This window comes from Vulpes vulpes, chromosome 16, assembly GCF_048418805.1.
Source record: "Vulpes vulpes isolate BD-2025 chromosome 16, VulVul3, whole genome shotgun sequence".
Classification (NCBI taxonomy): domain Eukaryota; kingdom Metazoa; phylum Chordata; class Mammalia; order Carnivora; family Canidae; genus Vulpes; species Vulpes vulpes.
In genome coordinates this window covers 9,871,756-9,896,178 of record NC_132795.1, presented here as the reverse complement: position 1 = coordinate 9,896,178, position 24,423 = coordinate 9,871,756, and the positions used below count along the sequence as shown (strand labels likewise).

The 24,423-nt window shown below is 35.7% G+C and overlaps 1 protein-coding gene and 1 pseudogene across 1 annotated transcript in view; both read left to right on the top strand.

Annotated features, from left to right (window-relative positions):
• Nucleotides 1-1,818, top strand: part of LOC112922458 (formin-1 pseudogene) — a 90,901-nt pseudogene extending 89,083 nt beyond the window's left edge.
• SPAG16 (sperm associated antigen 16) overlaps nt 1-24,423 on the top strand; it is a 935,138-nt gene that overhangs the window by 326,777 nt on the left and 583,938 nt on the right. The window lies entirely within an intron of this gene.

The following is a 24,423-nucleotide window of genomic DNA, read 5'->3' as shown; positions in this document are numbered from 1 at the left end:
TATATTTAGAGTGAAATAAGACAACATTATTATATATTATAAGACTTGTACCATTTAGTAGGCTGAATAATGGTTCTTCTCAAATATCAGGTTATAATCCCTGAAACCTATAAATATTACCTACTATGACAAGAGGGACTTTGTAAATATGATTAAACTAAGGATCCTGAGATAGATTATTTGTTTTCTCTGAATCTGTCCTAAATGTAATCACATTAAGATTACAATGTAATCTTACAAGAGGGAGGCAGAAGGAAGTTTTGTCAAAGAATAAGAGAAGGTGATATGATGAGAATAAATCCATCTTATTTTAAGCCACTAGGTTTGTGGTCATTTGTTATAGCAGCAATAATAAACTAATACATTGCCATGCCATAAAGGCAGGGAAGATGATATAAGACTCAAATGGAAAGAAAAGCCTAAGGAGGTCTCTGGCTTTCTCTTTTATTTGGTCTCATGACTCTATTTCAAAGATGTGAAAAATGAGCTTAAGGAAGATGCCATTCAGGAAGAAGCCTGACCACAGCCAGCCCTGCTGAGCGGAGAACGATAGGATGCTAGGCAGACTCCAAGCTGTCTGACCACCCCCAAAGATGAAAGACACAGAAGAAAAGGTGGGATTGAAGTACACCACAGCAGAATACCAAACTGCTAATATTTTACTTGAAGAGGGAACATAAAGTTGAAATTGAAAACCTACAGGCTCGGCTTGAACTTTAGGCATTTCATATCCAACGTGAGCATGCATTGTTTACTCATGAAAATCTCAAACACAATCTAGAACACTGGTGGTGAGGAGAATGTGAAGAGATGAGAGATATGTGTATCTCCACTGAAAATAACAGTTCTCCAAAGACACACAGAAATGTGTGCATCCAGACAAAGAGACTTTCCTCAAAACCTGTGAAAGTGAGGGCAAGATAACCAGAAGTAACCAGATAATACCCGAAAAGCCGAATATCTCCTCTTTAAGCCAATTGTCTCCCCCAAATGACAACAAAGCCATCCAGGTACCACTTCAGTCTGTGGAAGGCATCTCACTGAGTCAGCAAAAGTCATCACCTTCCCTTCCCACAAAACCCCTACCAGCAGCCATCCCTCCCCCCCGCCCTTCTCTCCTACTTGGACTTGGACCTTTGCCATCAGAACCTCCACCACCACCTCCACCACCTCCTCTGCCACCAAGTGCTGGGCCTCCAACTCCTCTGCTACCACTTCCCAACTCCCATACTCTGCCCAAGAGTGGGGGCCTCCTCCTGCTCCAACACCCCCAGGACATGCACTCCCACCTCCTCCTGGACTCTTTTTCCAGAGTTGGCCTTTCTTCCATCCAATGTCCTTGGAGGCCACACATTGAGCCAAGTTGTCCCATGAAGCCTTTTTACTTGACTAGAATACAAATAAGTGATTTTTAAAAAGCCAAAATGATACACCAACTTTCTGTGATTCCTTAGAAGGAAGTTCCTATTCAGGATACTAGTGAATTTGAGTATTTATTCTCCAAAGATGCAAATCAGAAGAAAAAAAACCTCTGTCAGTGACCGAAAGGAAAAAAAAAAGGTTGAAAAGATCCTCAAGTTATTGGATGGAAAACAATCTCAAACTGTGGGAATCTTGATACCTAGTTTGCATTTAGAAACTAAGGATTACAACAGGTCATTTTCAATGTGGATGACTCTGGTTGATCTGGAGACCCTGGCTGCCTTATATGAAAATAGAGCCTACAAGGATGAATTGGTTAAAATAAGGAAGTGTTACAAGGCATCCAAAGAGGAAGGATTGAAGTTGCTGGATAAACTGAGCAGTAAGTATGCTTGAACATCTTTTTGGAGCCAAAATGAACAGTATAATTTCTGCCTCCCAGCTCTGAATAATTTCACCAATCGCACCAAAATTGTGCTGGGACTTATGTCATAGCACCATTATCCTCATGACCTATTGTATGAAGCGGAATGACCTGACTCTTGGAGAAAGCAGCCAGGTGATTTATGCTGCTGGATATATGTCTCAACCTTTTCCTCATCCCTCATGATTCTCCTTTCTTGTTCTAGCAGCTTGTTAATTCTTCCTAGACTAAACATTCTGGCCAAAAGGGTAGCTGAGGAAGGAAGAAGTCATTGCTGTGTTTGAGGTTCTGTTGATGGAGTTAAAAAGATGTTAGAATTAAAATTGATTTTTCTAAATGTTGTATCCAGTAAATATAGCCTGAATGTGCCAGATTTTCCCCAAATCCTTCCACCTTCTCTGTCCAATTGGCATGTGACCTTTTTATCCTCTTTGCATGTGCTTGTTTTTCTCTCTATTCCCTTTCTAGAGTTGTTTGCTGAATGGTTTGGATTGTCATGCCACAACCTTTGAAAACGTAGAGCTCTAATGGGGAACTGAGTGACTCTTGCCTTGACTGGACTCTTGGGTCTGCAAACCAGAGATAAGCATATGGGGTTCTGCAGCCCCTGGGCCTCACTCAGCTTTTCATGGCCCAGGACTGAGAATATGGGTCCAGAATGGATAGAGGGATCCTTTGCCTGTTGCCACCTTGAGTGTTTCATGTTCAACTCAGGCCACTCTTCTCAGAGCGGAGATGAAGCAAGGGATAGAAACAAAGAAGAAACTAAACAATCAGGTTTAGGATAGCACATGAGCACTAGAGGCATCTAACTTTCTATGGCTTGGATTGAAACTTTCATGCCTTGACTCTGCACTGAACATGGAGCTCAACACGGGGCTTGATCCCATGACTGGGAAATCACAACCTGAGCTGAAACCAAGAGTCAGAGGCCAAACCAACTAAGCCATCCAGGTGCCCCTAGTCTCTAACTATTAAAGAACTATTAAAGAAATTATTTCCATAGATATATATGAATTTCTTCACTAAAATACATATGAATGGAATTTATACATAATGTTAGCTAATTTTCAAAGCATCCTATCTTCTTTTGAAAAATCTGGCTTGAACTCTTTAGGTATTATTTATGAGATATCGAAAAATAACACACCATATTTGTGTTTTTTTAAAAGTTTTGGCTGTTATAATGAATATTACATATTTCTCAAGTGAGTTATTTCTGAGACAAATGTATATTCCATCATATTGTAATTAGGACCACAACATTTCCTAGAATGTTGCTTACATCTTAATGAAAGGATAATCATGCCCATGAAGCTTTATGTTTTAGACATTACATTTATTTCTCTGTGGTTCTTTCACTTTGAGGAAACAATTTTCATTCTTTTTCATTTTTAATGCATCGTGTACCAAGTGGAAAAAAAAAGATTGTCTTAAATGAAACTGAGTGTTGTCTGTTGATAACAATTCCAATATCTGTATGAAGCCCCTTTTCTCTCCTTGTGCAGATTGTTTAAATTCTCCATTTCCTTTTATTGAGGATTTCTTAGATGTTTCTAAAATTGCTTTTATTTCTGCATCTTTTTAAAGATGATCTATATGTAGAGAGGATTACAGTCTGCAGTGACATGGGAACCTAAGAAGCCAACTGGGACCAAAAGAAAGGGGAGGCAATACCAATTATAATATAAGAACAATAAGAGTACACCTTTGTAGAGTCTTTTTAAATTTTCAAAAATTTTTCATCATATAATGATACGTCATAATATATCATAATCTGCAGCACACAGAAGCTGAGATCTGAGCATGTTACAATTTATTGAATTACAAGAGAGCAATTTTACAAAATTAAAATTTCAAAGTGGATTTTCTTTTGACTGTTCTTTGGAAAGACCTGTTTCTTTAGTTGAAATAAGTCAAGAAGATTTAAGATTGGCCCTAAATAAAATAACTTCCTCATGGGAGAAGAAGCCTGACAGTAAGTAGTGTTGGCACCCATATTCACCGAGGTGGGCTCCTCCTGGGGTTTTATCATGGACTGTGTTATTGTTCACCTGTACGTTCGACCCTTCTCTGTGGAAAGATTATACCTGGCCATAAAAATTGAACTCATGTATACCCATATGGTGTGTTTTGGTCAATTAAATGTGAACAAAAGTATAAGATATTGGTTTGTGATAGAAGCTTTAAGAGTTGGTACATGCTTAGCCATTCTCTTTTTCCCTCTCCTATGATAAGGGGACATATTGTGTCCTAAAAGAAGATGCTAATGACAAAGCTGCAGGCAACCAACAATGGGTATGTATGATAAGTGAGAAAGAAATCTTTGTGTTAGAATTTCACAGATATGTTGGAGTCATTTGTTACTGAAGCACAATCTAGACTGGCCTTGCTGATACAAGTTTGTTCATAGTATTAGGGACTTCAATATCCTATTCTTTAGTGCTGCTACTTATTTTCTTTGTAATATTCTGATCTAATGTGGTCAAATGGCACTTTTGATCTTCCATTGCTAAGAGGACACCAATATTTATAGAATTTACTAAAACTAGGTGTTAGAAAACTGTGAAACAAACCCAGAATCTAGTGTGATTCCTCATATTTTTACTGATGTCCCAGTTCCATATGGAACTCCAGGATAAAAACATCTTGATAGAAGTCTCTCCTACTCTTGGTTAGCAGTTGAGTGGCTCTTAACATCGGTGGCAGATGCTTCAGAGATACACAGATCAGCTCCCTTTTCAAGAAAGGACTCATTGCCCAGCTGTGAGAAGCATCCATTAAACTCAGGTTCACCTCAGCTTGAGTTGGGGCCATCTTCTCCTACGAGGAGCCTCAGTAAGTGACTAAGCCAAAATCTAGTATAAGGACCTTGCCATTTCCTTTCAATGGGGCACCTCTCTTAGGGGTGATCTCTGCTCTGAGGCTCCCAACTGAGTGCCAGAGACTTTGTCAGATCTCCTTGCTATCTGGCAGTTTCCCCTGCCCAGTCCTTTCTCCTGCTTCGTCACAGATACTACTTTCCAAAGTAATTTTGTACTTCTCACTTTGGCTTGGCATCTGCTTCTCAGGGGAACAAACTTGCACAATATTCACCTACTTTATGAGAATGCCTTCCTAGATTAAAATCAGGACTACACAGACAACCCAGAAAGAATGCCCCCACCCCCATCCTCTTCTTCCTATGGCTATCCTTCTCAGCGCCTGTCTCCTGTCTGTGTTTATTCACGGGGCAGCTTTACCATCAGATATGAAAAGTTCTCCTTGATAATTTTCTCAAGTGTAAAGTGAAGATAATAAAAGTAACTTCACCATAGAGTTGCACCAAGAATTAATAGCCACTGTTACTAAGTACTCCTGTTTTTGGCAGGTTTTACATGTGCTAATTTGTTTCATTCCCTTAGCAGGTGAGGCAGGGCAAAGAGAGGATTAGTAACACACAGCTAGTGATAGGTTGAGCTGGGACTGGAGCCTAGACAATGACATCATAGCCCATTACTTAACCACATAGGTCAGCTCTCTCTCCGGAAACTTTGTGAAGAACCTAGCAACATGCCTGTCTTGGATTTAAGTTTACCATTTGTTGGACTAAACATTTGATAAATGTTAGATACAATGATTATTTATTCATTTTCAAAGTTGAAGGAAAAATAATTTGAATATAATTTGAAGGAAATAGAGGACATTTAAAAGAAAAAGCCAATTCAGTGAATTTGAACTTTATCTTGAGGGCATTGAGGAGTTATTGAGAAGTGTTAAGATGGGCCTGACATTCAGATTTATATGTTAGAAGACGGATTCTACTTGTAGTGTGGTCAGTGAACTGAACTTGGCCATAAATGTAGTCAAAGAAATGGTGGAATTTATTCACACTAAAGATTAGGGCAAGCTGAAGTATGGAAGTAGCAACAGGAATTAGAAAAAAAAATTGAGAACATACACTGCTTCTCAATTTTTTTTTCTAATTCCTGTTGCTACTTCCATACTTCAGCTTGCCCTAATCTTTAGTGTGAATAAATTCCACCATTTCTTTGACTACATTTATGGCCAAGTTCAGTTCACTGACCACACTACAAGTATGTTCTCATTCATTTGGGGAATATAAATAATAGTGAAAGGGAATATAAAGGAAGGGAGAAGAAATGTTGGGAAATATCAGGAAGGGAGACAGAACATAAAGACTCCTAACTCGGGGAAACGAACTAGGGGTGGTGGAAGGGGGGAGGAGGGCGGGTGTTGGAGGGGAATGGGTGACGGGCACTGAGGTGGACACTTGATGGGATGAGCACTGGGTGTTTTTCTGTATGTTGGTAAATTGAACACCAATAAAAATTAATTAAAAAAAAAAAAAGAAAAAAAATTGAAACAAAATTTAAGAAACTCATATTTAGACTAGCCTTGACATTAAATTGAGTCATGTTAATCTGGACATTTAATCCATCTGTACTTCAGTTTATTCCTTTATAGAAAAGAGTCTTTTGGATGTGGATGAGGTAAATGCTAAAGTTTTTAAAAAATTGTTTGGTATCTACTTAGAAAGAATGAGGGGGAAGTTATGGGGAGGGGAGGGAGGGAACAGAGTAGATGTAATTGTAGGCATGAATACAGTGGAAGAGATTTGGAATAACTTTGTTTTAGAAGCTTTGTGCATTAATGGCATTCTTAAGAAAGCATTTTTTTAGGCAAAAATCTAAGTAGAGGGCATTTAATACCCCAGTTTATATTCTTTTAGCATTCCAATGTACTTTTAAACTCCCTTAACATAATAAATTTATTTTTTAGTCTTAAGAAGACTTACAGCATCTTAGAACTGTCACATAAACATGGGGAAAAAGGTCAGTCATAGTAGGGATATTTGGTACTCTAGTGAAAAATATTAAACAAGCTCCTAATAAAACCAACTTTCCTTTTAAAAAAAGATCCAGGACTTATGCAAATCAAAAAATACTGGCAATCAGAGAAAATAATTTGCTATAGAGAATAGTGAGTTGAATCGATATCTCAAATAATACAGATAATTACAGGGAAAGTAAAGAAATAAGCTCCAGTTTACTCTCTTGTGCTTTGGCAAATTGTGTTGCATCTGCTACAGACCTGGCAAAGTAAAGTGTATCATTTTGGAAATTGCTGCTGAGTGTGGTTATTGCACACTACCACAGTGGAGATTTCCACAGTCATTGCAGAACTGAGGTGACAGGGTCAGTAAGTGTTAGCACTTTTGGGGCTCTTTGTCAGTCTACTGAATAGCTGACATCAACTTCAGGAGGCAGAAAAGTATCAGGGTATATTTTCATTTGGCAAAGCTTCAACAAATAATGGTTGAGTGAATAAAATTTTTACTCACTTGTTTATACTTTTATGATGTTTCTTGAGTGTTTACTTAAATGAGAAGTCTAGATGATAATTGACTTTAAATTTTCATCTGTTATCATTCTAAAAATTGTCCAGAAAGAATCCATATTTTATTTTTAAAATATCAGTAAATGCAATGTAACAGTGAAGACAAATGCAATAATATTAAATATTTATCCTAGTTTAGGGTACCATCACTTCTTGTCTGAAATACTAAGATAGTCTATTTACCTCGTATTTTGTCTTTCTGTAGCCTTTCTACACAATGTAGCCAAAGAGATTTTTCTGAAATGAAAATCTGATCATGGCATTCCATGTTTAAATATCTCATTGTTTTACCTATTTAAAAAACACAGACAAAAACTTTAGTAGGGTAATTCATTAACTAATGCTATGTAAGAAATCACATCAAAACTTTGTTGCTTAAAACAACAAAAAATCACTTCCTTTCTTCACCATTTCTGTGGGCCTACAATTCAGGAGTGGTTTGGTTCAAAAGAATGTGAATAATAGGAATCAAAGATCACTAGCTACTATTTTGGGGGTTGGCTATCATAGTTGCTTTTCATTTGTTTAGTTTGAGGTAAAGTCCAAACTCTAAGACATTGCTTACAAAACCTTTCATGATATGACCATTTCTTATATCTTCATTCTGCTATTTCTTGGATCATGCTCAAGCCATTTAAAAAAAATCCCTATTCAAAAAAAAAAAAATCCCTATTCAATTCTTCTAATGTATCATTCTATTCCCACTCTCATTTTAGATCTCATATTCCCATTCTGTTAATTGACTCACTCGTACTGATTCTTAATGTTAAATTATTAGATATTTAAAAAATTATTAGATATTAATTACTCTTTTATGAAAGTTTCTCCTTGACTTCCCATTAATTAATGGGTGACTTGGTTCTGTACCTCTGTAATATCTTGTCTTTCTTAAATTATAACATCTACCATATTTTTTAATGATTACTTTTCCCCCCTGTGTATATACTAGTAGCCTTTGAGATCTATAAGGGAAGGGGCTTTGCATATTTTGTTCATCATTTTGCCTCATTGCCCATCCCAAGCCTGAAATGTAGAAATATTTGTTGAATAAATGAACAATTATACAAATGAATGTAAGGATATCTTGACTCTCAGTAAATAACATTCTTCTAGTTTTATAAGAAAATTGACACAATCTAATGGGTAAGCTCACTTATAATTATTTTTATTTATCTCTCTTTATAAACATTGAAGGCAGACAAGAAAAATCTAATGTAGTACATCAAAACTAGGTTTTAGTTCTTTGAAAACACTGGTAATTTGTTGATTCCAGAGATACATGTCCTATATTTTTCTTCCAATGGTCAATGAAAACCAATATAAATGATTTTACCTATCTAAATTATAGGTTGGTACTCTGACACCTGAGAATCAATGAAAGCCAATTAAGATTTTCTACCAAATTAAAATATTTTTTCTTTCAAAGTTGTCAAATCACAATATTGTGGTTAATGTAGACTGAGTAAAAATTTTCATATCTGTAAATTTAGTACCACCTATATATTACTTTTATATTCTAGTTTTGAGGATGAACAAAAACATCATTTAGCAAAATATAGTGTTATTAATTAACTGTACAAAACAAAGATCACTTAAAGATATCTCTATGAATTTGAAATGTTTTCATTAAACATGTCACTAAATGTAACCAAATCACTATTCACAGTAAAATATTCTGCTCAGCATAGCACTTATAAAAATAGTAGCTTTTAAGAAAAGTACTTAAGTGGTAAAGTTTCCATGAATGTTTTTAATATTCTAACAGTGTTAGGATATCTATTTCTCCTGAAATATTAAATGACAGCTATATGAGGGGAAACAGAAGGGGATAGTTCATGTCCCATATTACTAATTGGGGTCTCTGAGTAAGTTCTTCATGTAGATTGATGTAACATCTGTAATACCAGCTGAATGAGCAGAACCTGGCTGGTTACTTGCCTTGCTTATACTCATATTTCTAGTAATAATGCCTCTGGAGGTCACATGTATCCTTTGCCATATAGATGGACTTATGTGACAGACACTTTTCATAAAATTCCCCAAACTAGAACAATTACCTTGAATTTTACCAGTATAGCTTTTACATAGAGCAAAAGCTAGTACCATGGTATTTGATAACCAGTTCATGCATTCTGTGACCTTGTCATATATTGGCATCACTTATCCATCACAAAACCTGAACTTTTAAAAATTATTCTTTAATAATTTGTGGTTTGAGACATAGATATTGCAGATAAAACTGAATAGGAATGTGTGAGGCTCCTTTCTATGATACTTATGTACGGTCTGTTTACAGGAGGGACAGACCATTTGCTTCCAGATTTGGGGTATTTGAACATATTCTTGCAAATTCAAAAACAAGTTATTAAATTTTAAAAAAGGGAAAAATCCAGTATTTTGAGTTATGCCTCAGCTTATCAAAGTTTGAGACTATGTCATGTACTCATGATAAAAGTTTCAGTTGATTAAATAGAGTTTCATTTTACTTGTGCCAATTTAATGAATATTACAAAGAAATCAAGGTGCTAGGAGGAAAAGTAATACTACTGAAAACTAATATAATGCACCTAACTCTCTGGCTTTTGAAGTTAAAAAGATAGAATTTTATTAACCAATAAAGAAAAGTTATAAACAAGTATGAATATAGTCAGATGCTCCTTAAAAAGTTGTTAGAGTATATTTGCTTTTATCACTTGTAAGTGCATTTCTTGGAATATACTAGTTTGTTTAACCATAGCCTAAATGCAAATTTTTAACTCCAAGAATGAGTTATGTTGAAAATAAAATTTACTATATTTTGCGTATATTATTTTGTTATTGAAACTACCAGTGTGCAAGTTACTGTGCAAAAATTATAAAAAAATGTTATAAGCGATGACATGAATATTAAGGAAAATTACAGAATTATATTTAATTCACAAGCAGTTATTTAATACTTTTAGCCTCACTTATTATATCTAAACATAAGGTCTCTTACATCTCTAGCACCAGATTGTGAATCTGTATCTATGTATTGAGTAATAATGTAACATTTGTCATAAGCATTATAACTCAACATCCAAAAATGTACTTTAGGATGTGAATCACACTGTATGGATGTGTTGTGCTCATGTGTTATTGTCAGGACACTGACAAATTGCTATTGCCACTAGTTGTAAATAAATATGACATAATTCTCTTCGTAGACGTTAGTGAAATGGGTGTTCTCCTAAGGTCTAAGATTCAATAGTTTTTCTCTGAGGTCCTCTAAGTTTCATGGCAAAACTTCAGTGATCAATAAGCTCATTACTCAAGTAATCTATACCATTTGTGTTAAGAGTTCATATTAAGTGCTGAGACTAGTATCGAAGTAACTCAAGATGTTGACAATGTGGTTAATTTTCTTTCCTCTCATCCTTATAGGATGTGATTGAAATTTACCATTTAGTAAGTTTTTAAATCATCATCTAATGACCATACTGTTTCCTCATTATATGCTAGATAAACAGTAGGTAAATAAATAGCTTATTTTCAGCAATAATCCATTCTGGTGATATTTTAAATTACAATGATACAAGAATTAAAAACAAAAGCAAAAACAAAACAACCCTCAAAACTGTGGAAGTGACTAGAAATGTTTTAGTGTGTTGGTAATATGCTAATTATTCTAGATATTCCTTATAACAGACTGCATAAATCTTCAGCTTCAATTTCAGCCAATAATTTGTTATTGATGCTTCCTTGGTGGCACAGGATCATAAACAACTAAATTAGCATGGCCCAGTCTTCCAGCTTATTGCCTGTCACCCAATTTTCAGGTTGATGGATTTTTCTCTCAGGTGTTAGAAGGTGATTTTTAGATAAATTGTTTTGGCTAAAATTGTCTTTAAATATTGGGTAGTAAATATGTGTTGGCTTGATCTGAAAACTTAAAATATCAGCATCTTAGATCATTTAGAATAGTGTTTATTTTTCATTATAAAATTCATGCATGCATATATAAGGAAATATTTAGAAGTAAACAGAACAATAAAAACTCATTTCTAGTTACCAAAACAAAATAATTATTAACATTTAAATACAATTTATTCTAATTGTTTCTATATATATTTTTTCATATACTTGTAATTACTTGTTTGTTTTACATATCTCTGTAGACTTCTAACGCCATCTATATCATCTAATACTACTCCTACTATATAGTAGATGTTTAACAAATATGATAAACTAAATACATGAAATATATCCAGATGCCAAAAGAATGCATATTTATGATACAGGTAGAAAGTCCAAGGGTTTTTACAATTTTGGAACATACTATTTCTATTATCTATGTAAATAGCATTCTCAAGACTGTAACTCAATTTATATAGACCACAATATGAATGATGTCCCCTAGAATAGTGTGACACTAACTATGTATGCATATTTATGTGTGATGCATATACATACATACATAATACATAAATCACGTACATACATACAGTAACCATAAGTATGTGTCAATATATTTATCAGCCTATGGATAATAGCCTCAAGATTGAATCCATTTTAATTTATTATTTATTTAATAAATATTTTTGTGCACTGATACTGAGCTAAGGGCTAGGAGAGCAAGGTACTAGCATGATAGGTACTATTCCAACACTCTTGACAATATCTTAAGTAATAATGTATGAGTGTTAAAGGGAGACTTCCACTGATATTGCAGTCTAAAATGTTTATCAGTTCTATGACATGGGGAGTAGTCAGTATACTTATCCTCACATTCCACACTGAGATGCTGAATCATCTATGCCAGAATTGTAAAAAGTGTTGAGAAATGATTCTGGTAATATCACCCACCCTTCACACTTAATTTTTAAAAAAGGACTGAGAATTCATTCAAATTTGAGATTTGGAAAAGAAGATATTTTTCACACAAGTCAGAGTCCTGTGACATTTGCCCTCCTTTCTCTCTAGGTTAAGAGAAAGGGCTCTTTCCCTTCCTGCTATACAACAGGTGGATGTCTCCAAGAAAATCATTCTGAGAATTTGATTGAGTCCTCTAGGTGTGGAGGAATATGAAAGCTAGTTCGTGATTTACTACAAAAATAAAAATAAAAGTGTCTTGAGGCAAGAGAACTACCATGCTTACCTGACACCCTAGGCATTAAGGGACTCTTCTTGTGATGGCAAGGGAGGGGCCATGTTTCTTGTGATTGGCTGTGGATGCCACACAAGAAAGATAAAATGAAAAGTCTTGAAAAGAGCTTTGTCCAAGATGACCTTCTGAAGGCACATAGTGACCACAGCAAAAAGAAGCTGGAAGCAGAATACTAAAAGACACTATAACTTGCCTATATGGAGAGGAATCACAGTCTAAAAATAACAAATGGAGGTCACCAGTGGGTACTCTGAAGAAATTGCAAGTATCCTAATGAAAAGAAAAATAAAGAACCCAGATTTTTGGACCAATCACTACAAGGTGTCAATGATCTGACAACTGGGCCAAAACTTCTGCCTTGTTCATTTCAAGCCAAACTAAAAAAGGGAAAATTTAAAGTGGATAACATATCATGGTTATTATATTAGACTAGACTCAACAAGACATGGTATTTTTAATATTTTAAAATCAAGAAGTAACTTGAAAAGCAATGAAATTTGATTAAAATTTCATCTGTCATGGGGAAACTGTGAACAAAGTTTAGAGTTGTGTTTTCTTGCACTTTCTCTAGCCTAATTCATTCTGGTAATAGTCACAAAAAAACATGACAACAAAATATCACAAGTTCTATTATATAAGAAATGTAGATGTTATAGGAGGATAGAAAGCTTTGCTTCTAGCTACCTGAGCTATTTGATAAATAACAACTATTCCATGATGGTGGATGTGAAGAGGAAGTGATCTTGGGTCCATAGTAAATCCTGCCTAAGATAGTAACTATAGAGGTAAAGTGTCTCCAAGAACTAGGTGGAAAGAAAACCAGACGTTGATTTGGGGAAAAAAAAAAAAAAAAAACAGAAGGAAATCTATATCTTATGCCTCGGAGTGTGCAGTGGAATATTCTCAGTGTATTCAACTTTCTCCCTGGTGTCTACCAACAACTCACAAAAGCATCCATAAGGGGGAAGAAAACTTTAAAAAACTTGTCAGGCTAAAAAATTGCTAAGCCAGCTTACAATAATTCTAGTCAGGTAATAACTTTCATGCTCTTCTCATCTTTACTTTCTTCCTTCACTTTGATCCTAGAGGGGAGATAGAAACAGCAGCTAATAGGTGATAGGGCCGGGGGATAAAAGATCTTACAGTTGAACAAACTTGGAACCCTAGATTAATTGTATGGTGCAGGGAATTTGTAATTACTAAATCAAACAATGTCTTTGATTTTTAAGTTACCCTAATTTTCCCATTCCCTGTAGTAGGAACTAACACAAGGGGCCCCTATTATATGCCAATATGGTTCTTTTTTTTTTTTTTTGCCAATATGGTTCTAAGAGCTTTTACCTCTACTAACTCTTTTAATCCTCACCACATCCCTGTGATGTAAGTATAGGTAATATTTTGCATCTTATAGAGGATAAAACAGAGGCATAGTTAAATAATTTGTAAGTGACACTCAAGGATTGGAAGTTAAAACCAGGCAGTCTAGTTCCAGAGTATTGTACATGATCCTAACCATTATTTTATATGCTGGAGGTAAAGATAAATGTCAGGGATCTGTTCTAATTTTCATCAAGTACCTGGCATAGGAAACTCCACTTCTCCCCTAAGCAGGTTTGAATAAATAGAGAGAAATAATAAAGTGGTTTCTACAACTTTAATTCCCTGTTCAATGTACAGATTGCTTACCTGTCCTTTAGCTGATAGAAGCTATTGAAGAATTCCAAAATAATTTTTCCTATGATGGAATCTCCATTTTGGTGTGATCACCCTGACTACTGTGTATTTTGGTTTAGTGGGGTACAAGAGTGGAAGAAAATGGGTAGATTAGGAAGACTATTATGCACTGATAAGTGTCTGAACTAGGTAATGGCGATGGATACAAGAGGAGAGATTCAAGATGTAAGTATGAGAAGAATAGATAAAACCTAAGTATTGATTGGAGGTAGGGTTAAGAAGGACTTATATGTGTCATTGATATTTTGTGTGTGAAACTAAGAGTATCATAAAATTAGAGTAAGGATTACATTAGAAAATTCATGGCAGATACTTAGCATTATGTACTATAAATGGCTAAGAAACTTTGCTGAGGTGGGAATAGCTTGGGTTCTATCACCTTGTGCTTATCCTAGAGAAAGTAATATAAACCCTCTGGACCTTCTCTGACTCTTCTATGAAGCACTAGTACCTTCCTCATGGTTTGTAGAGGGATTACATGAAAGGACTCCTATTACAGAGATTAGCACAATTCCTGGCACACAAAAGCCCTCAGTTAATACTAACCCATCTTCTACTAGACCCTTTTCTTTCCATCTACCTAACATTACCAATATGGCCCTTTGAAGTAATTTCTACACACCACTAAACCACATGGCTGTTCTAAAAGAGAAAGCTGTTTCTCATCAAGATAGTTCATTGCTGTTTCGTAAATAGGAAAGATCCTTTAGATTTTGTTGTCTCCTGACAAAACTATTGTTTTGGCATGATACAAGTGCAGAGGATACTAGGATGTCATGCATTCCATGTGCATGATGGATGAAAACAACTAAGTAGGAAAATAATTGACAGCTAACTACAATGTGCAATATTATTTCAAGTAGGAAGTGAAAAAACATACCAAGGGTTAAAATTTCCCCCATCTATCTATTTAAGGCTTCCATCAAAGGTGTCACATTCTGGGACATTTTTGATATTTTATTTTCTGTATTCCATACATGTTCTCTAATTTGGTTCTCCTTCCTTCTTATTTAAACATACAGTAAGTCTGCTGAAGTCAAGTTAAAACTTTTTTAGTTTTACTTCATTTTTATCTCAAACGTATGACATTTGGAGACAAACTTATTGTTAAAATTTTGATTTTTCCAATTATGTAAAGAGTTAATAGGCAATAAAATATTCAATGTATTGCAGAAACACTGTTCCACATATCAAAATGGTGACAGAGATAAATGATTTATAGATTGATACACAACTCTATTGTATCATGGCTTGAACCATTAAGAGACTGGTATATAAGGTAATTTGGAGGTATCAGAAGTGCAGGTTATAAACAAATCCTATAATTATAAGTTGAAAAGTGCTTGAATCTAGAAGCGAACCCCAAATTTGGATTCAAGGAAAAACTGTGGGGGAGAAAGAGATGAACAAAGGTGTTTTCCTTAACCAAGATGGAGAACAAGAATCTTCCCAGCCAGGAAGTTAATGTCTTAAATTGCTATTGTTTTGGCATCATTTATAATCATTTACCAACTGCCTTTTGAGGGTTGATCAGCTTATCTTTTGGTAGTATTTCTTGTGAGGGCAATTTAACTTCTTTTCTTTAATCTATCATTCCTAATTACCTTCAAGATTAACTCTATACAACTTAAATCACATTTTGCTGCACTTTATAGATCCTGGGATTGTCTTGTCACTATATTGTCATCCACATAGTTCTAAAAATTCTATTTGCAATCTGTAGGACCTGGAATGGTAAACACAGCCAGAATTAAAATGTATTGACATGTGAATATATAAGTTCTTTGATATCAGTGAGAAAAACAGAAATGCAGTCATACCCCAACCTTCAGTGTTTTCATATTCTAAGCCTTTGAAGTGTTGCTTTCCTTTGCTGTACATCTTTTGGTTCATAGTTTGTGCTTTATTTTTTTTTTTCTTGTAGAGTTTGTAGAGTTGGAAAGACAGAGGAATTGTTTACTAAAGATAGATTAATAAATATAATTGTTTCTATAAGGCCAAATGCAACTCTCCACATCCTCCTACCTTATAAAGCAGCATTTTTTGAACTTCAATGTGCATAGCAACCACCTGGACAATCTTCATAACATGAAAATTCTGACTCAGGACTTAGGAATTCTTGAATCCTGTTTCTCTAAGTCTCCAGGTAGTGCTCTGGGGATCATACCTTGAGCTGTTAAGATGAATAGGACAAAAGGAAAGCCAGAAGTATCCTAAATATTTTGCTTTAATGCTTTCACTGTATCAGACATCTTAACATCCATTATCTGCTAATATCCTCCATAGTAGCTCTCGGAAGTAAGTGATGTTATTCCTAAAATTTGAGAAAATAGACAGATACAGCAATTCAGAGTAACAAACTGATCTCTTTGTTCAATAAGCAAGATGTGCATTGTGGAATTACCTAACTTCTGAAGTTTTTAGTTTCTGTTTTGTAAAAAAGAGAATAAAATATTTACCTCACAAAGATGTTGGAAGGACCTAAGATATATGTAAAGCATCTAGCCCAGTGCATGACCCAAGTAACTCCTTAATAAGTTGTCTATTGTTATTGCTATAACTCCTATTTTAACAGTATATTTTGCCAATCAACCAAGAAGAAAACGTGTTATATTTCATATTTAGTGTTGGCCATTATGAGGTGATATAATTTGAATTATAGGTGTAATTGACAAATTTGTACTTCCATTGACCTGATTGGTTAAGGTACTTAATTATATAATATCATTCTCCTTCTTTAAATAATGAATCTTTGTAATAACCATTCACTGCAAATTATGAATGTCCTGACTTATTCATAGTTTTCATTAGTCAGCATTGAGGCTTACTAACTGTGTATTTTTTTTCCTATCATGGAAAAGTACAAGTCAAGTAGTGAACCCTAGTATGCCAATCACTTAGTAATTTCAAGATTGCTAATTAGCTTCATGTTGAAGTGGTAAGATTATCAGGGTATAATGTATTCATTTATGTTAATGATTCCTTATTTTATCTTATACAAGAATCACAAATTTCCTTGGAAGCAGAAAGAATGAAAGAACCACTAGAAGCTTTTAATAAAGTGTTTATGCATTAAATATGTGATTGACTTACAATCACATTGCAATCCTTTATTTTGAAGGAAATGATATAATAAAATGTAAAACATGCTACTTATAAAAAGTAATTTTTTTCTTTCTAAATGTAACTGGTATTTCAGTAACTAAGATGGAAATTACCATAGTATAGGAAATGTCCTCTACCCTCAAGGAGAGAAAAAACAATCACACAAAAGTGATTAGCGACTAATTATAGTTTAAATTCTGTGAAAATAACTACATACAAAATAAGAATTTTTAAAAATGGGAGAAAGGGGGAGTAATTATAGATTACTGAGTGATGAGTGAGACTTGAGCTCAGATTTGAGGGATAAGGTACAGGTGGATGGAGGACAGAAGTGAACAACAACAACTTAGAAAATTGCATCCCTTCTTTTTTTGGAAGGCCGTAGGACTAAGGATCAGAAAAGCTGAATTCAAAGTTGGTGCCAGTTTGAGCAACTGAGTGTACATTTATTGGACCACACCACCTCATGTGTGAAATGAGAGATTTATAAAAGATGTCTTCCTAACTACTCCAGAGTTCTTCACTTCTAAAATTTTAGGCCCAACATTTTAGCTATCTGGGGCCAGAGATGGAAAGGTGTACACAGACTGCAAACATTAGAAGCCAAGAGGAAATAGGACGGTGGACAGAGAGCGGGCCAAAAAACTTTGGCAGCCTTTAGCACCTAGTACTTGAAACAGAATTACTACTACCTGCTTTTGACAAAAGCATGGCAGTAAGAAAGGTCAACTTAAAAAGTCAAAATTAGGATGTGGCTGGACAAGGAGGCCAGTGGACATGACAACATTGCAATCACTATATGAGTAACATGCAGTATGACTGACATTGTCAAGTCAGTATCATGTGTCATCCACGCAGAAGAACTGGGCTCTGTGTAGAAGTTTCAGCTATAAAGGAGAAATTAGGTGTCCAGACTTCAGACCAGGAAACTCTCTATAGCAAGGGTGGTTACCAAAAGAAAAGGAACATAAGCTAAAGACTCAAGCAAAAGCCCAGAGTTGAGAAATGTTGAAATACCCAGGCATGGAACCAGTGACAAAGGGACTGATCCAGTATTCCTGTACTAAAAAACTGGTAACAGAGAATCAGCAACAAAACTAACTTCAATTTGAAATTAAATTACTCTGAACTAGTCTGCCTTATGTAAGCTTTTTCTCAGGTCTTGAATGGAGAGCGGGGAGCGTTTACATCAATCTCAAGGTGGGAGAGCTGGCAGGCCCACAGGTGGCAGCTGCCCTGAGCTACAGGGGCCTTTTCCTTTCTTGTGGGTGAGGGGGGAAGTCTTGCATCATGGACAGAGTGGTCTCTAATGGACAGCCTTCAGTCTTTTGGTGGACTCCTCTCACCAAATAAGAGGAGGGGGAGTTTTTCACCCTACATGGTTTGTATCGCAACTGTCACAGCAGCCTTTCAACAAGGGGGTGGGGCTATAATCGTTATGCAAATATGTTATACATTAGGAGCCCAGGGGCACAAAATCTTGACTTTGTGGCTTCCAAGACCTGGGGCTAACAGAACAAGAGCCACAGGTGCAAGGCATGTGCTCTCCTCTACCTCTGCCCCTGGGTAACCCGAGATTTATTATAATATATTTGCATATATTATATTGTCAGAGGCAAATGCATATTATATTATTTATCATAATGATTGATATCATAATCCTTGCCTCTAGTTCATGTCTAACTACCTACCTTATCAATACAACCTTATTCTAAATTTTATCTTTCTAGAATGTCTTTTCTTCCTCATTCCTCCCCAAGAGATTATGTCCAGCGATATCTTTTGAACACTTCTAACCCCTGTAGCATATGTGGTCGGTGCTCTGCCCTTTTCCCCATCAATGCATGCCAATCTGATTTCCAACTGCCAACATGATGGGCAAAGAAATCCATAGGGACTTCCTTTCCCTGCTAAAGTCTACTTTGCCCACCCCTGTGGCAGTCAAGAAGTGAGGGGCATTAAACCTACTAGGAGCAGCCCTCAATCAGTGAGTGGCAGTAGTCAGTGTATAAATATTTCACTTCCCCCATCCCTAAAATTAGATATCTCTGAAACGGATGTGTCCTATACTGCAGATTCTCCAGCAGGGTTCCCCACGATGATAGCTGGCTTGTTAAGTACCTTTCACTAGCCGCCTTTGCTTTCTGGCCTTAGATTTACTGTAGACAAGGATAACTGAACACAACCTTTCCTACCCAAAACATAATTTACTGAATGTGTGTAGCTATGGGAATACTTTGATTAGTAACTAATCTTTGCTTTGAAACAAACAAAAACAAACAAACAAACAAACAAAAAAACCCCAGAATTTTAGCTGCTGAAAGTCATTGCAGTCAATTATTGGACAATATGAAAATTAGTTGGGATCTTGGCAGTTTCTATCAGAAATGTGACCCTGCAGGCATCACACTACACTGGTCACTAATTGGCATTTGGCATTCACTTTGAAAGTTTCAGGAGCTATAACAGCAGAAGCAGCCATGTCAAGGATGTCAAGCAGTCATGACATCACACTACTCATGTCAAGATGAGTGGTAAAACTATTTGGTTTCACTAGTGTGATCACACTCAGGTTGTTTTAAGGTGTCCAGTGCCGCTGGAGGAACTGATGAATCTGACAGAGGGAAAGCTCTTTATAGGGAAATTAGGAGTCTGAATGTCAGAGGCAAATGTCAGATTGTTTTGTTCTAATTCGCTCCTTTCAATTTAAGGATTCTAGGAAGATATTTAATGATATATACATACAGTAGACATCCTGCTCTGCAAGTTTAATGTTGAACATATAATTGAGGTAGAATTTTATCTTTCGAAAAGTTTATGGACATTTTTATGCATTTAATCTTGGTATCAGTCATAGTCTTTATGGTTGTTTTGACATGAATGTAATATTATCAAATCACTATCCTAAACTTCTCAGGACATAATGAACATACACTGAAATTTAAAATAAATTTGCTTGCCAGGCATTCCTAAAGGAAATAAGTCATTAGATTTCATATTACGTAGACATGTCAGTTTTCTAGCGAATTTCACTTATTCATTTGATCAGTCGTTTATGGGACACACAGTAGAAATGTAGCAGTGACTGAAATATACAGTATAAAAACACCTGCCTTCATGGAGATTAATTCTGTAGGAGAAACCAACAGTTAAATAGATGACAGGGCACCTGGGTGGCTCAGTGGTTGAACGTCTGCCTTTGACTCAGGTTGGGATCCTGGGATCCTGGGATTGAGTTCCACATCAGTCTCCCCACAGGGAGCCTACTTCTCCCTCTGCCTGTGTCTCTGCCTCTCGCCATGTGTCTCTCATGAACAAATAAATAAAACCTTTTTTGAAAGTGGTGACAAGTGCTGTGGAGAAAAAATATACAATGGAGTGTAACATGACATGGTAAGGTAGCTTTGGGGGCTTGAATAGTGATTTTAAATAAGATGGTCAGGGTGAAACACCAAAAAGATTATTAAGCAAAAACAGAAATGAGATGAGAGAGTGAGCCATGCCAGTATCTGCTGTAAATGCACAGCAAGCAGAGGGAAAGTGATGCAAAGACTCTCATGCAGCAATATTTCTACAGAGCAGTTAGGCCAGTGCCACATGGAGAGAAATTAATGGGGAAAGGAGTAGTAGGATATATGGTCAAAAAGGCTGCAATGGGCCTAATCATCCCTTTCTAAGGTCATTGGTTCTTAATGTGAGCTATGTGGGAAGCCGGTGGAGGATGCTGAGCAAAGGTATGACATGAATTGACTTACATTTTAGAATCATCAATCTGGCTGAATGTTAAGAATAGAAATGGAGTGAGTTAGTCAGATTAGGCAAATGGCTGTAAAAATAACCTTCAAGTCACAGTGGCTTAACATAATAGCAGTTGGTTGGTTTCATTTTGTTTTGTTTTATTTTTTCTCATTCAAAGAACTAAATAAATGTGAGTGTTTAGGCAAAGAAGCACTCAATTTAGGCAGTGAGGGACTCAGGTTGGTGTATCTTGTGGCTCACTCAGTCCCAGCCCCACAATGTGTGCCATCCGTGGCTGTACTTAACAACAAAGTAGGCTGGGAAGTGCTGTCCAAATCTGTGTTCAGCAGGAAAAGGAAAGTGCGTTTGGAGAACAAATTATAGTCTTTGCCACAGGCAACAAGAGGAGACAAAGGGACTGTGGTCAGGAGCTTGTTGCATTTGTTCAAGAGAAAGAGAGATGATGGCAGCCCAGAACCACAGTGGTGGCAGTGGGTATAGTGAGACCGATTCATGAAAGAATTTCCAAAGCTCTTCTTTCTTTCTCTCTTTTTGATAGTGAGCAGGAGATATTAGTAGATGCCATGTGAAAAATTGTTTCAGAGATCAAATATGATTGAGAAATGATGGATTTTTCTATAGAAGAATTCTTACAACTTTTATTAAGCTTGCTTAAGAGTTTGTTTTATTAAAGATAAATGTAATAGGCAATTGTTTGAAAGAATTATTCAGTAATTTTTAATAGACAATGTCACATAGGTAATATTCTATAGGATATAGAATATTTTTGGGGAAGAGGAATTATTGTTTAGAAGACAAGTTTGGTCTTTGATATATATGGTCTTCCTGTGTGACTTTAAGTAACTCTTACCCTATTTAAAATTTACTTTTTTTTTTTGTTAGTACTATTTTTAAATTTCCTTTTCTTTCCTTTTTAACATTTTATTTGTTATCGTGATAAGTGTACTCTTTAATCCTCATCTCTTATTTCCCCCATATCCCCACTCAGCGCCCCTCTGGTAACTGTTTGTTCTCTCTAGTTAAGAGTCTGTTTCTTGGTTTCTGTCTCTTTCTATCTTTGCTTGTTTGTTTTGTTTCTTAAATTCCACATATGAATGAGATCATATGATGTTTCTTTTTCTCTGATTTATCATGCTTAGCACATTATATTTTCTAGTTCTATCCATGTTGTTGCAAATGGCAAGATTTCATTCTTTTTATGGCTAGATAATATTCCATTGCATATGCTTTATCCATTCATCTTTTAATGCTGCAATAAAAATAGGGGTGTATGTATCCTTTTGAATTAGTGTTTTTGTATTTTTGGGGTAAGTAGTAGTGCAGTTACTGGATTGCGGGGCAAAATTTACTCTTCTTGATCCTGAACTGGATATAGTAACACTTAGATCACTCTCCCTACAGAGTATTTAATAAAACATTGTACAATCAAGCATGGTAAACATAAATGAGTGTTATTATAACTCTTAGTATCGCTAAGAGAGAGCAGAATACATGGAGATGCAGAGTTTTTACCTTGAGCAGGCTGGATGCCTGACCATTAAGGAGTCTTACAAGATAGCATCATGTTGATAATAGCCAGGTGGTCCTTACCCTTTTATACCCAGAATTGATTAAACAAAATTTGCAAAGCCAAACTCTACTTGTCAATTCATAAAATAAAGCTATATATAAACAGGACTCAAAATTTATTAATTTAAAATAGTCTGGCTATGCTTATGTTTACCATTCATGACACCATTTTTCCATTATAGGGGTATTTAAGAATGCCAAGTAAAGAGTCAGACATTTGTCTAATGAACACAATGGATCAGAGAGAAACAGAGTAAGTGTGTTGTGGGGAATATTCTCTTTAGGGCTTGGTGAGAACTGACCCAGATAGCCTTCAGCTCTGCAGTAAGCATACCTCCTACATGGTATTTCTAGATCAATTCTCCATTGTTGGTCTGAGAGGATACCCCTTTTCTAAGCCACACAAACTGAGCAAGTTTTGCAGCTTAGACTGTCTTGCTATAAATTGGACAGAGAATGAATGATTTGATTTTCATTTGATAAATCATGGTCTCTCTCTACTTGTGATTCTTGCCATCATATTGAGTCACCTGGGAATGTTCAGTAGCCTGATCACTCATTCACAGTTGATTAATCTTGTCCATTATACCAGGTTTAAACAGTTAACTATCAGAGATGTCTTGTTTCTGAAACAAAAGACCTGGGATGGAACATCAATGAGAGAAGGAGACACCCAAGGAGGAAATGGTAGTGGTCATGGTTGATGCTAAAGCTAATGAAATATATTATAGGAATTTTAGAGTGTATATAAGGGAAGTTAGGAATCAAAATGCAAATATAGAGTAATGATTAGCTTACTTTGACTATAAGAGCACCTGTTTGCCCTCTGTTCAGTGTCATGTCAGACAATTGGAATGGCTCAGCTGCATTCTTTCCATCACTTGCACTTTATTAGTTTTCCCTTTACTTTTGAAAATAATTTTACTGAAATGGAAACACTAATTGGTGGCTTTTTCTTTCAACATTTTCAGTATTTCACTCCACTTTCTTCTTGCTTGCATGGTTTATGATAGGAAGTCTACTATAATTCTTATCATTGTTCCTCTATAGGTAAAGCATTTTTCCATCTGGCTTCATCCAAGACCTCTTTGTCTTTGGTCTTCTACAGTTTAAATGTGAAATATTTATCCTATGTGATGTTATCTGAGTCTCCTGGATATTTGGTTAGGTGTCTTTTATTAGTTTTGAGAATTTCTAAGTCATTATTACTTTAAATGTTTACTTGCTCTGTTCTCTCTCTTCTCATCCTGGTATTCCAATTATGTAAGTGCTATACGTTTTGGTTATCCTGTAGTTCTTAAATATTCTATTCTGGGTTTGTTTTATTTTGTTTTCTTTTTCCTTCTTTTTACATTTCAGGCTGAGAAGTTTCTGTTGACCTATCTTCAAGCTCACTGACTCTTTTGTTGCCATACTGAATGTACTGATGACCCTAACAACTAAAGCAAATAGGTATTTAGTGTGAGGATTTATATTATTCTGGCTAGATGTTGGACTTTGTTTAATGTTTGATGTAACTGAGGCACCAGAGTACCAGAGACTTCAAATTCCCTAGGGAATTCTTTTTTGACTTTGGACTTTACTAAATACTTTTCTTTATAGTAAGTCTGTGTTTACAACTTTTAAGCTATAATCCATTATTACTATCCTGAAACCTTGTTGGTGTGATTATAATATATGCAGGAGGGAGCATCTTTTGTAATCTTTGCATTAAATCTCAGTTTTTATATAGTTTTGTATTTTTGGGTGTGACCTTCACAAAGAAGTGTGTCACCAGTGATGTACGTTTTTTTTCCTCAGCCCCTTACTCTCCTCTGGCCGCAATATTCCAATATGTTCCCTTGAATCCCTCATTCCACACGACTATGTCCCCAGTCTTTGGTGG